Source organism: Macrobrachium nipponense, chromosome 27 (assembly GCF_015104395.2).
Source record: "Macrobrachium nipponense isolate FS-2020 chromosome 27, ASM1510439v2, whole genome shotgun sequence".
In the NCBI taxonomy this organism is placed as follows: Eukaryota; Metazoa; Arthropoda; class Malacostraca; order Decapoda; family Palaemonidae; genus Macrobrachium; species Macrobrachium nipponense.
The window spans coordinates 14,594,955-14,609,388 of NC_087216.1; the positions used below are offsets into that span (position 1 = coordinate 14,594,955).

The 14,434-nt window shown below is 35.7% G+C and overlaps 1 long non-coding RNA gene across 3 annotated transcripts in view; it reads right to left on the reverse strand.

Moving 5' to 3' along the window:
- Positions 1-4,730, reverse strand: part of LOC135200848 (uncharacterized) — a 330,641-nt gene extending 325,911 nt beyond the window's left edge. For 2 of the 3 annotated variants that reach the window (XR_010311380.1, XR_010311378.1), the window contains exon 1: positions 4,561-4,721. This is a non-coding gene — a long non-coding RNA (uncharacterized LOC135200848). Of the gene's footprint in view, positions 1-4,560 lie in introns of all 3 variants that reach the window. The other variant, XR_010311379.1, reaches the window with a different exon arrangement.
- Between the last annotated feature and the right edge of the window lie 9,704 nt (positions 4,731-14,434).

Here is a 14,434-nt window from a genome sequence, read left to right on the forward strand (position 1 = left end):
CAGCATTAAATCGCTCAACTGTTACAGCTTTATTTAAAAAAAGAAAAAAAAGTACGTAAATCCAACCCGCCAAGATTGTTATAGGAGAGCATATTAACTGACCTTGTGCATGCGGAAGAAATCATACTAAATTACTACTTTGCGAATTTAAGTTCCGTAAATCAAAGCCTCTTGTCATTGTATAGAACAATTTTGGATGAAAGCGCCAAAAGCTCCTGATTTCTTCAAAAGTTAGCTTTTTTTCTGACTTGAAGAAATTAGAGTCTTTAGCCACTATCATCCCAAATTAATTCATACAATGACAGAGGCTTTGAGTTATGGAATTTAAACCTGCAAAGTAAGAGTTTAGAAGAGAAATATACAATTCAGGCCGAAGGCCAAGCGCTGGGACCTATGAGGTCATTCAGCGCTGAAAGGAAAGCTGAGAGTAAAAGGTTACAAAGGTATTACAGGAGAAAAAAGTCGCAGCTGCACCATGAAGCAATTGTTAAGAGAGGGTGGGAAGTAAGATGGAAGAAAGAATATGACAGGAGGTACAGTAAAAGGTATGGAAGGGTTTGCAAAGAACCTTAATAATCTCTACAGTGCACCACGCATTTAGTGCACTGACGGCACTATAATTATACCCCCCGTACGGGGAGGTAAGAGTTTAGTATGACTGGTTACAAATCTCTAAGATTTCCTTAGTTTTTTCTTTTTACCATAATACTTTAAAAAAAAATTTTGCTATAATTTCCTTCGACTGAAACTTTGTAAATTTTTGAATTTTTTAATTTATTATACTGGTTTGCTCTATGAATATTAAAAATTCTACAAAAATTCAGTTTTTCACAATATTTTAAATATATTTGAACTGCTTTGGACTGAAACTTTGTATAATTTTGTATTTTTTAGGTTTATTACACCGGTTTGCTCTACGAATATATATAAAAAAAAAAAGTCTGAAAAAAAATTCAGAGGACGAATAAACTCCTTACGACCTTGCTCACCTTGCCATGCCCGAAAATCAACAAAAATATAGACATCGCCATGAAAAAAAAAAATTCAAAATTAATAAAAGGCAAAAATAAAATAAGAAAATTTTTTCGATTACACTTCCTTTTGAGCTGGTGCACTCTCCGATAATGATAACATTCAATAATGATAACATTCATGACGAGCGACAGAGAAGACCAATATTCAAAGGGCAAGTTTTTTTTTTTTTTTTTTTTTTTTTGAGCCCTGAGAACAGGTTTCATTTGTCCTTTGAGTACTCTCTCTCTCTCTCTCTCTCTCTCTCTCTCTCTCTCTCTCTCTCACCGCCTTGTGAATTGCAGCTCAGGACGAACCGCTCTTCGCAACTTAATCTTTCTTGGTGCAAAAATATTCTAATTCGCTTTTGTTCTTGTACGTCCAGGTTAAAAGAAAAAAAAATTACCTTCGACTTTAATCATATTTACTAAGTCATTATTCTTGGGAACATATCGTGGAGTATGACAGTGAATTTCATTTATCATTAGAAATCTGTTAATATGTTTTATCTAAAATATTAGTCTCAGTTTTTTTATATAATTGATTTAACAGATATACATACCAGTGGATTATGCAATCTACTGGACGCTGTCTAATTACTTTAGAGGCTATCTTAATGGATAAAGGTCACTTCACAGCCTTGGTTTTTTTCTCCTCTAATTCGGCGTTCTTCATCTATAGCGAGACGAGTATTGTTTTCAATCCCAGCCAAACTTTAAACGACGAATTCATTAAGGAATTACATGAACCAGTCATTGTTTTTGCGTTAGCTAAATCTTAGCTGTGAGAAAAATTCAAGTTTTAATTACTGTGCATTTTGACCAAGTGACAGCAGCGACTGATACTCTTAAATATTTTCAATAATCAGAATGGCTGATAACTTCGGCACCTATGGGATATCTATTTGTGGGTAACGCAAATAACATGAAAACGTACTTTTGAAATATTATCATCATATTTATCATTCAGACGGACTCTTATGTAAACATGATTTAGCTTGGGGTAGGTTGTAGCCTTTAAAACCTTTCCTGCAATTTCACACTTACACTCCGAATACGTACAGTCACACACACGCGCGCCCCTTTATGAAACGTTGCTAAAATGTCAAGAATAAACGTTGTTGCTGAAATGCTAGAGTGAAAGTTGCTAAAATGTTAGAATTAACGTTGATAAAATGTTAGAGTAAACATTGTCGCTAGAATATTGGAGTAAACATTACTAGAATGTTAAATTAAACGCTGTTGCTAAAATATCAGAGTAAACGGCTTTGCTAAAATGTTATAGCAAAACGTTGTACCCTGTTAGTAAACATGGTTGCTAAAATGTTAAAGATCACGGTTTTACTAAAATGCCAGAGCAAAAGTTGTAGCCTAAATGTTAAGAGTACACGTTGTTGCTGAAATGTTAAGAGTAAATGTTGCTGAAATGTTATGGCAAACGTTGCTAAAACGTTCGAGTAAACGTTGTAACTGAAACGATAAAGTAAACGTTGCTAAAATGGTACAGTAACATTATTTCCCAACGATTTCTTAATTGCATTGAATTCATTTTAGGTATAGTTTACTTATGACGTCATCGCTACTGCTACTGCTACTACTACTATCATGGCTCCATCACACATTACTGCTCATGGTGTGCGAGCACCTCTCCCACTCGCACCTCGAGAAAATCAGTCAAGAATGAATAATCCAAAGTCTAGAGCAGCACTTTTCCTACTCAAGTCTGTTCCCCATCAACAAGGAGAGAGAGAGGAGAGAGAGAGAGAGAGAGAGAGAGAGAGGTGCCCTCATCATTATTTCACAAGTAAAAAGGAAAAAAAGATAACAACATTCAGGGAAACGTAGGCTGCGAACGAATTCCTTCAGGCTGTCAGCAACGAGGAGGATACAGGCGGGGTACTGTACACAGTGTATGCATGTCTGTTAGTACCCATATCTCATAAGATATCCAGGCAATTTTCAATTACATGAATAGCAAGAAAGTTCGCATCCAAACTTCAAAACACAAAGAAGAAGAAGAAGAAGAAGAAGAAGAGCACTTCCAAAACTCCGGGACGACCTCGGGGGACGACCAGCTATACCAACGAACCTTGTCCACGAGGACCTTATGGACTGCATGACCTCCTTGGCGGTCAGGTTGAGCATCCTTCCTGGAGCCATTTCAAAACAAGGGCACAAAAGGCGCTAAAACTAATAGGTGGTCAGCAACGGACAGAGCTCTCGGCCTCATACTGATTTTTATGGTTCCGATAAGTACAGGGATCGACAATATCTTTTCGTTTCTCTTTCAACTCTTTCCTCTTACGAACATTCCTTAGGCTCACTCGCACGATCTTCATTTTCCGAGTGTGTGTGTGTTTATATATATATATATATATATATATATATAAATAGTGATATATATATATATTATATCTATATATATAATATTATATGTGTATATATATATATATAATATATAGATATATAGATATAGATATATTATATATATATATAGAGAGCGAGAGAGAGAGAGAGAGGAGAGAAGAGAGAATAGGTGATTGCAGCAATTTTCCTGCTTACAACAACCAGGGTCATTGAAGCCGTTATTATCTTTGAAGACCTTCTTATGCGGTATTCGGACCTTACCTTTGCGGGGAGATCGTACTAAACATCTAACTGCACCCACTTGGGAAAATCCTGATCTGGCCTTAGAATCTTTTATAACTGCGAACAAGGAGGTTTGAGACCTGTACAAATCTGCAACCCAGCAGCACCCATGATTCTTGTACAAACTGGTACAACCTTGGGTGGAACGGTCAATTGGAATGTCTATTATCGAAACTGTTATTAAAAAAAAAAAAAAAAAAAAAAAAACGCAAATTTATTCAAAATTTTATCTGCAATGCCATTTCTAAATATTGTACGTCCCAACTCTCCATCGTTATCCACCAAAACCTGACATTATTTTCCCATATATATATATATATATATATATATATATATATATATATATATATATATATAGTATGTACTATATATTTATATATATATATATATATATATATATATATATATATATATATCTATAATATATATCTTATTATATATATATATATATATATATATACTTCTAGGCGTATTGCTAATGAAATATGTCCCTTTCCGACCCCTGCCCTACTCGCCTATACGAGCACTCCGACTGATGTAATGTGAGGACGGCACTATTATGGTTCTAGTCTTGCAAAAGAAAAATAATGTTTACGCGGTATGTTTGTGAATCAGAAATGTCCCTCGATGGCACCTGAATTTAGCAAAGGCCATGGTCAAGGTCACAGTCATTAGTCTTCATGTCATTCTATGAAAGGACTACATCAGCGGAGTATGCAGAACGGAAATGAAGTCTCTCTCTGTTACCGTTTAAAAGTTATGTCTAAGGTTAAAGTTACGTATAAAATGTAAGCCACCATACTTCATCTGTTGGAGGTGTGTGTAAAAGGTATGGCACGCAAATCAGGGGACTAAAAACAGACGGTTTTTTTTCATGTACAACTATGAATAATGATCCTACCTTTGTACTGTACCAAATTCAATGAAATCCCTTCATTCACGAAGCCCGTGTTACTTGGATGAGGAAAACATTTCACTATACACTAACGATTAGATATACACTGATATTCCCCTTGAGTCGACTGTATTTAGAGCCAGCTGATTGAAAACTAGGAGTGTAAAGTACTGGAATGATCACTATAACGAAATGGTTTAACGTATTTAATGAGCTCTATATTTTGTTTTGTCGCTTTGAATAGTTTTTAGTAGATATTCTGAAAGATAAAAAAAAATAAGCTTGCTGTAGAAATCGCCACAAATCACCATGTTATCCGTCTTTCAGAATATCATACTGTTCGTTAGAAAGAAAAAGTGTCTTTGGCGGGAAAAATGGGACCTAGATAGTGCTGTTTTGAGGTAAGACTGTGGTGTATTCTGCAGCAGGGAAGGTTATGGTTGTATTCTATATTAGGAAAAGCTGTATTAAGTTGCTATGGAGGGAAGCTGGTGTCTCTTCACCGAAAGTCTAGGGAGATACGAGAACATTTGGTCCGCATCCTTAATATAGGCCTAGTTTTTCAAAAGGAGTCTTGAGTGACATTGCTGATTATAGATTATTCAGCGATTATTAACACACATTCGACCTGAAAGTATTGTGAGGATTTTATTCCACAAACTGCTTTTTAATTCTAGATTCATTATTCAGAAATTACTACTGGAAATCAGCTGTTTTTGCAGTAACTGTTCACGGAAAGTTGCTCGATGTGACAGATGTTCGACATAATCATTATTTTGATGAGTTGCTTGCATTTGTTAAGGAGTAAATGTGGCGCATATAGTATTTTTTCTAAAAACGAATATGCAATTGAGTGTTAGTGTTTCAAGACGTTTCCCATACATGATTTGAAACAAAGTTTCAAGACCTTCAAGCCTTGATTTTAATATTAATAAACTCCTGGCACGGAGCAACTGTCAGATGTGCGTGGTGTGCGGCGTGTGACGCCGCTGACGCGTGTCGTGTTCGTGTCGTCGGCTGCTTGCCGCCGCTAGTTGACCAAGTACTTCGGAAGTATCAATGCTGTTCGCGATCGCTGTGACATAAATTACATGTAACGAGTTGTCCCACGCAATATGGGCAGCAGTTCTAAATTAGGAACAAAGCAGTTACCTTAATGATAATTGAGAAGGTCACGTATCTGTGTTCGTATGGAATGGCGGACTTTCAGACTGGCTGCCCAACCACAAGTAGGTCGCCTGTTTACTACCAAGTACGCCATGCAGGTTTGGTATCGAAAAAGTAAACCAAACAAAATTGATGTAGAATTTTCAGTCTTTTGGCTATAAGAAGCGAGAAGTTGATCTGATCCGCTCGTTCTTTGAGTGTACACGCTTACCACAAGTCTTAAGGCAAGCACTTACTGACGTTCATGACTCTGGCAATAGCCTACCTATGTCAAGAGGGGTTCATTTTCTACCTAACTGGAGCACGCCAGTGCTTCAAGCCCCTGTAGCCGTGCATTTGCTGTGGGCGAATAAGATCACCACCTCATGGTACTAATTAAATTACACAAATTTCAACGACATTATTCGTCTCTGAGTGCCTCAAGTGTTCCCAGCCGATGGAATTATCTTAAGACGGGCCCCTCAGGAACCACAGTTGGCACTCTAGGCTAAGAGTAGGCTACGTGTCAAGAATTACGAATTTGACGGTACAAACTCCGTGGGAGGACAGCCGTCGCTTTCTCCGGCTGTAGTGAGTGTTAAAATCTTCTCCATTATTTTTATTACTAAATCATCTCATAATAGCCATTTATGTTGCACGATTACAGCGTACGCTCATAGGCCTAGGTTTACGTTCCCTAAGTTGCAGCAGGGGTTTATCATCAAATCTTCCGCGTTATCAGTATCATCATCTTGTCCCGATGAATTGATCATTTATCATACGTTATATATGCATTATGTCATTCAATAAAGCAAGATATTTATTAGAAAGATACACTGCTTTGAAAGAAATTTGGTTTGAGTTAGTTTTTTGAACAAACATCCAGAGAACATACACCCAACCTTGAATACGCCGCGAAAAGCATTTATACAAATGTTTACAAACGTCGAATATAGCTAGTACTTGGTTGCACGTCTGCCGTCGGTTAAAACGTGGCTACTGCGTTTTTTATGAACGAACAGTTTACGGTTTGTGTCAACCATAATCCCATGCGTCGTATTATCCATCATTTTTAACGTCTTTCTCATTTCCTTCTAGCCCGTTCTTCCACAGAATTATATTTGAGGAAAGCTGCTGTAATGTATTGAAGATGTGACGGTGAAATAGTTTTTCTGATAGGTATTACTGTGACCTTGGTGAATACTGACATTCATTGCTATTGGAAATGGTAGGTTAACCTGTTACCCCCAACGTTGTCCAACAGTGATGGTAGATCATAGTGGGTAGCCAGGCCTTTTGCCTGGTGGAAAATAAAATTTATCGTCATGTGCAGTGATGCGCACAAAGTTTGCACCTCCCCACCCTTTCCCCGCCCCGCTACCTAACCTGATATAGGGTCCCATATATCATTCAAACACTGTTTGGTTACCTATTTAGATATAGTTGGTTACCTAATTTTTTTGTAGGCATCCCTCAATGGAAATTTTGGAATCATGCTTTCTTCCATCCTGCCCTTTCTGAATGACTTTGGTATCCCATTATGTTTATTTGAAGGGAGGGGTTTAAATGGCTTTAGCAAACATTGTTACCAAAATAAATGTTAAATTCATCAAAATCACATAAAAAAAACTTTCAGGAACAAACTTTATGTATGGTTGGTTGTAAACTGTACATTCTGCTGCCTGCCAGAGAACACAACTTACGATCTTAGCTTAACAGAGATGGCACACTTTGTACCAGATACTTTTGTTCTCAGCCTAGTTATGAATAAAAAAAATCTTTTGTCCTTTGATGCTTAATTCTGAGATTATTAGTTAACTACCCACTTTCTTTGTGCACAAATATGTTTGAAAAACAGTATACGATCACTCATTTGAACTTGTCGCCCAAAAATCATGAAACATCTGGTATAGCAGTTAGTACATATAGGTGTTTTGTTTGAAACATGAAACAGCAAGGTCTTTTGGGAGTTTCAGTGGATCCTCCATGAGGAGCTTGTGAATTTGGATTGATGCTGTTTTTACCCCTGAACATTCCTTGTATTCACAAGTGAATGGTAAATTTATTTTGTTTTAGGGTATAAGGTGATGAAGGGACCAAGGTCATGACTAAAGAGCTGTAGTTTGTTTGCCAGTTAATGAGTGCATAAATTTGACAGTGATCCAGTCTGTGGATAAGATGTTAAGTTTTGGCTGTTGACTGAGATCTAGCGTATATTTATTATGGTTCCAAATTATTTTAACCAGATAGTACATGATATCTTACATTAGGTTAGAATGCTTCTCCGTAAGTAACACTGCCATTTGTTTTAGCAAAAGTTAAGACAGTTCTTGGAGAAGTGGTTTCTTTGGTTAGGTTAGTATGTATCCCCGTCAATAACACACTTTTCTAGCAAAGGTTAAGGACATAATAGGGAGGTTTGTGTTAGGTCATATTGTATAATTCAGTGCCAGTATTCCTTTTTTCCATATTCTCGTAAAGTTTACATCTTTCAGAGGTTTCTCTTGTTTATCATACATATTTCACAATTGCTGTTTATTTCCATTCACCTGTTTCTTTTTTCCCCAGCCATATAACCCCATTTTCCCACTGTGCCACCTTAAATAATCAATAGATATTAGATTGGTTGAAATTGTATAAGCTGTAGTATATGATGTTGACAAAAATAGATAACTTGAAAGTGAAAGAAAATAATTAACAAATGGACATTTGTATTGCGTTAGTACTTAGTATCTTAGTGTATGTGGGTGTGTATATATATAACGTGTATAAATAAATATATATTATTATATATATATATAATCTCTATATATATGTGTATATATATATATATATATATATATATATAGATAATATATATATATATATATGTTTATCTATTTAGTTGTGTATTAATATATATTTATAAAAATACTTTGCAGTTATATGACGTAAATCACTTCTGTATGAAATAACAAAACTTAAGGTGGTTCCAGCAGGTTGCCCCTTAGATTGGTTAGGTTAGGATGTATCCTTGTAAACAAAAGTGCCACACCTTTTAGCAAAGTTTAAGGGACAGATAAGAAAAACGTGTTCGGTAAGGGACAGATAAGTAGGATGTGTTAGGTTAGGCTAGGCTATGTTATATTGTATATAATTCAGCATTTTTGTATCTTATTACTTCTTTTCTCTATGATTTTTGTACAGTACATAATTAGTTTACTCTGAGAGGTTTCTCTTGTGTATTGTGTCATTGTTGTTGGTGTGTTTACATTTTTTGTTTTGTTTTTTATTCCAGCTATGTAGGCATAACCCCAGTTTCCCACTGCACTACCTACCTTACATAATTATTATATGTATGGATGGGAATGAATTTGGCCAAGCATTATATATTATGATATATACTGAAAGAGTGATTAGCCTTTTTGAATAGATACTGTGCCAAGAAGTAAAAAGAAAAATATTTAAAGATGGAAAAGTTTGAAAAATTTAGATGACCTTTTATGTTTTTCTAATACTGTATACGTGTATTCAGTATATAACATGTGGCTTGTGAGCAGGGAATAAAATTGAACGATCAGGAATGATTCATATATAATGTATATAGTGTATGTATGTGTATATGTATATATATATATATACACGTATATATATACATATACATATATCTGTACATATATTTATACATACATATCATATATATATATATATATATATATATATATATATATATATTATAATCTATATATATATATATATATATATATATATATATATATGATATATATATATCTATGTATGTATGTATGTATATATATATATAATGAAAACGTGACCTAATTCTTAGTTATAATAGAATTTGAACCTGGGAACATTTTAATTAAGGTTTAAAGCTTGGAACTTTCAATTTTTATCTGAATGTGAAAACTAGAAGCCTTGGAAAGTTTGAACTTAAAAACTGGCACATTGAATATAAGTTAGGGAATTTTGAATAAAGAAGCTTAGAATGTAGGGAAGTTGATAAGGGAAAGTTAATTTCCGAAACCTAATTTTGATTTTGGATTGTTTCTAAACTGAATCCTGAAAATATATATAGGGATTGTGACTGCATTCATTATTCAGTTTAAGATACTTTGGAGAGCAATTCTGCATAGGTAGTTCAGAGTTTGATATTTGAATTTGCAAGAGCTTTAAGTTGAATTGGTATGTTTTGGTAATCCATAAGATGAATTTAAGAAAATTTCGGTTTTAGATTTGGTTTGTTCTGAGATAGATGTGATAAAATCTTGTGTTTGAGCGTGGGATTCAAGAAAATTTGAGTTTGAGCAGGCTAGTTCTGTGGTAGATTTGAGGAAATTAAAGTTTGCAAAGACTTGAAGTTAGTTCCGAAATAGACCAAGTTTAGGTTTGTTAGTGCTAGGAGAGCTTGAAGTCTAAGTTTGAGATGATTTGCATTTGGGTCAGTTCCAAGTTGAAATTGAGAGAGTGACTTGAGTTTACGTTTTCTGTGAGTTGAATTCGAGAATGCCATGTTTTGAGTTTTCGTCACTTCAAAGTCTAATGCGAGAAACGCTGAGTTTGAGAAGATTTGCCACTGGGTCAGTTCTGAGTTGAATTTTGAAGAAAGTTTGAGTTACAGAGGCTTGCGTCTGGGTCAGATTTCAAGAGCCCGATCTTGTGTATAATCTCTGGAGATGTGAAGTCGCGCTCGCGAAGATGCTGACTTCCCCCATATAAGGCAGATGACCTCATCTCATCCTAAGAGATATGACACGCTCTTCTTCTTCTTCTTCTCCTCTCAAGGACTCGGCGAACTCACCTGTCAGACAGGTTTCTTGTTTCTGCAAAGAGGAAAAGAAGAAGCGGAGGAGGAGGAAGGAGGCAGGTAAAATATTATGGAAGATGGAAGACTGAAGACAAGGGGGAGAGTAGGATGATAGCTGTGAATGGAGAAAAGTAAGAAAGCATATAATGGGAGGAAATGAAGATTCTGAATGGAGAACAACGTGAAGTAGGAGAGAGAGAGAGAGAGAGAGAGAGAGAGAGAGAGAGAGAGGAGAGAGAGAGAGAGAAAGTTGTGAGGAAGTTGAGAAAATACGAAAACGGTGTAAAAAAAAACTAGAATGGAGAAAAAATAAATTAACTTTTTTTCTTTTGTAATTTCTGTCAACTGAAAAAAATTGCGAGTGACGAAGTTGAAGACGAAACTGACTGGGAGGAGAATAACCATAACAATAAAATTAAGACAGTGAAAATACTAATGATGATGAAGAAGAAAACAACTGGTGCCATGGTGTTGTTGATAGAGATGGTGATTGAGTTCGAGGTTGTTGACGATGATGACAATGATGATGATGGAACATCATCTTAAGCATACGAATAGTAGGTAAGATTTTAGTGACGACGATGATGATGGTGGAATCTCCCGTTAGGCGAAGAACCTTGCCAGATAAATTATAATGATGTTACCAAATGATGGTGATGATGGCGATGTTAACGTTTCGTCGATAAAGCATATGACGATGATGGAACCTCATTTCAAGTGATTGAGAGTCCTGCTTAAAACCAGACATTGTCCCCATTTGATTACCTCCCTGGATAAGCAGGTAAAAAAAGAATACCTATTCTGGGTAGTGATGACTAACTCCTTATATATTCATATATACATATATGTGTGTTTGTAAGTTTGTATATATATATATATATATATATATATATATATATAATATATATATTTATATATATATATTATATATATATATATATTCATGGAAGAATTCTGAGAAGGTTCAAGCCCTTATAGTAGAATATTGTTAATATAGTTAAAGAGACTTTTCAACGTAGTAAAGTTTCTGGATCATTCTAAGGTTAGCGAACCCCCTATTTTCTAAGACAATGTTATGCCAGTTTGATTTATGAATATATACATGATACACGCGCGCGCGCGCACGCACACACACATATATACGTATATATATATATATATATTATATATATATAATAATATATATATATATATATATATATATATATATATATATACATATATACTATATAAATCAAAGTGATATAATATTGTGTTGAAAAATAGTTGGTTCGCTAATCTTGACAAGTTCCAAGTTTTTTATTTCTTCTTTTATTGGTAAACAGTTCAACGAAGAATCATTGCGCGCGCGCACACACACACACACATACACACACACACACACACTAACTATGTAAATCAAAGTGATATAATATTGTGTTGAAAAATAGTTGGTTCGCTATTCTTGACAAGATCCAAGTTTTTTTTTTATTATTATTGGTTAACAGTTCAACGAAGAATCATTGCATTTTCAATATGGTTGCTCTTAACTGAAAGATAATTTTCCTATGCAGACACCAGTTTTTAGAATGTTAAAGCCGTTATAACTTTGGTATGAACAATGTTTTAGCATACAGACATTTTCTATAGTGTGGCACCAAATACCCTTTTTTCTGCAATATACCAGTGGTTTCGTTTGCATGATAAAGCATCCGATCAGATTCTAGTTTCCAGATACCGTAGAGACTGAGAAAAGTCTCTTAATAATTTAGAATTACGATTCTGTCTCCTTGTTAGTGACCATCTATTCCTTAATGAAAAGTATTTAAAGAACGTTGCAAACAATGTGACAAATGCCATTTATTTTGCCTTGACATTTGCAGCTGCTTTGCTTAGGATGCATTCATAGCGCATGCGCACCTCGAGTTCGTATTTGACGCTTTTTAATCATGACAGGAATCCATAACTAGGCAGAATAAATACCGAATTAGCGCCTAGTGTTACCTATGTTACTTGACACCGGCGACAATCTCACTCTTGAAAATTATATAATCGTGGCAAAGCACACCATTCACACCTGAAGCTATTTATAAGCAGGAAATAAAACGATATATACCCTACAGCATACAGTTCAGTAGTAGGTGCCAATTTCAGTGCACTTGAGGATAAGAAATGTAAGTGTACCGAAGGTTAGAAAAAAAAAATCCGCGTAAATAAAAATCATGAAAAGTATCTTCATCGAAACCACTGGATCAAAGACGACTGCGACCGTGGTGGCATCTGGCCAAGGTAGTCTAGAGGCCACATTCCACAAGGTCCTCGTATCAGATCGCATTCAGCGTCGTTAAGGCTAACCTAACGTCACCTGTGGTTATGTTTCCCTGGGGTTTTGCAAAATGTTCTGAGGTCTGAAACGAGCAATACTGTTGTTGTCATTATCAACTTTCAGCTCCAATGCCGGTGATTTCGGAAGTATTAACTTCAAACGCATTTCTGAGCTACAATGCTCTCTCTCTCTCTCTCTCTCTCTCTCTCTCTCTCTCTCTCTCTCTCTCTCTCTCTCTCTCTCTAGCGATTCGCAGACTTTGCATATGAAGAATGTCGCATTTGATATCGTGATCCATCTTAGATGAAGCTGTATCGTTCTTAAACTAAATTTACTGGTTATAGTACTCTACCTCAAAAGCAAAAGACATGGAAATACTGAAAGAAAGGAATAGTACCCTTCTGAATGTTCAAATTTCCTTTATAAAATCATAGTCTCATCTTTATTTAACCTTATGTTTATTTTGAGTATCTTCTCAAAATAACTGATCAACGCAAGTTAGTGAAATAATTTATTATCACCGAGAGAGGAGGAAAGTAATAAAGTAACATTATTGGCCTTAGTAACAGTAATGGTGAAGGTTGTGAGGAAAAAATATATATTTACATATATAATGGAGAGAGAGAGACTGTAAATATGACGTTTGAGGCTTAAAAAAGCATCAGGTTTAAGAAAAAAAAAGGCAAGAGCTACAAAAGAAACAGACAAACAAAACCTGTCCTATTCCCGTCCGTACCAGCCAACCAGCTCGAGAGAGGTACATTAAGATGGGACACAAAAGCGCATTATGCAAGAATGCTCAGCAATATCTATGTCAGTCAGGTAGGAATGCCAGAGCTGCCTGGAATGTACTTACACGCGGTATGAGCGATTAACAAGAAGTGTCACTATCTGGAAAAGAAGAAGAAGAAAAAAAAATAAGAGTTGGGCTGAACTGCTATATGACTCTTCTCCGAAAGGAATGGAATCTAAGCTCATCCTCGATTTGGTAAGTTTCCCGTCGGGGAATTGCAAAGAAAAGGCCACACAAAAGAGATTTGACTTACATCTCGTGCAAGCCATAGAACTTGGGTAAAGGGTAAAATTAAGAAGGGCGTTTGAACTCGAAGAAATTACCATTGAGTTAGGGTTTGTTACAAGGAAATGCCAAAATAACTTCTTCAAGAGTACTGATTTACAGCAGTTGAAAGAAGGCCTACTGCAGAAGACCTAGAATTGAATTTGTGTGACCCAAATAGGCCATATATTATGTGAATAATTCGGTGGTTTGGAAACAAGGAAAATAGTGCCATGTGTGACGTGGGTTTGCGTATGTTGCGGCCATCTTAATCTTAACCACGACTGTGGAAAACTAAGAATCTGTAGCTTTCAATATCATTCTTAATTGTAACTTTGCTTGAGAATGATGATTTATTACCAGGGCATCAGTGTAGCAGTCTTGTGATTTAATGATCACGTCAGCAGCTTGAATCTGCTGCTTGGAACAGGTCATTTTCTTGCTCAGCCTTGCAGTAAAGGGGTGTCCTGATTAATTTTATAAAAAGAAAAAAATTGCGTTGTCTCCACGGAAAGCTAGTAATCATGTACCAGCGGTCTAAATCCTGGTGACCAGTGTCTAGCTTCAA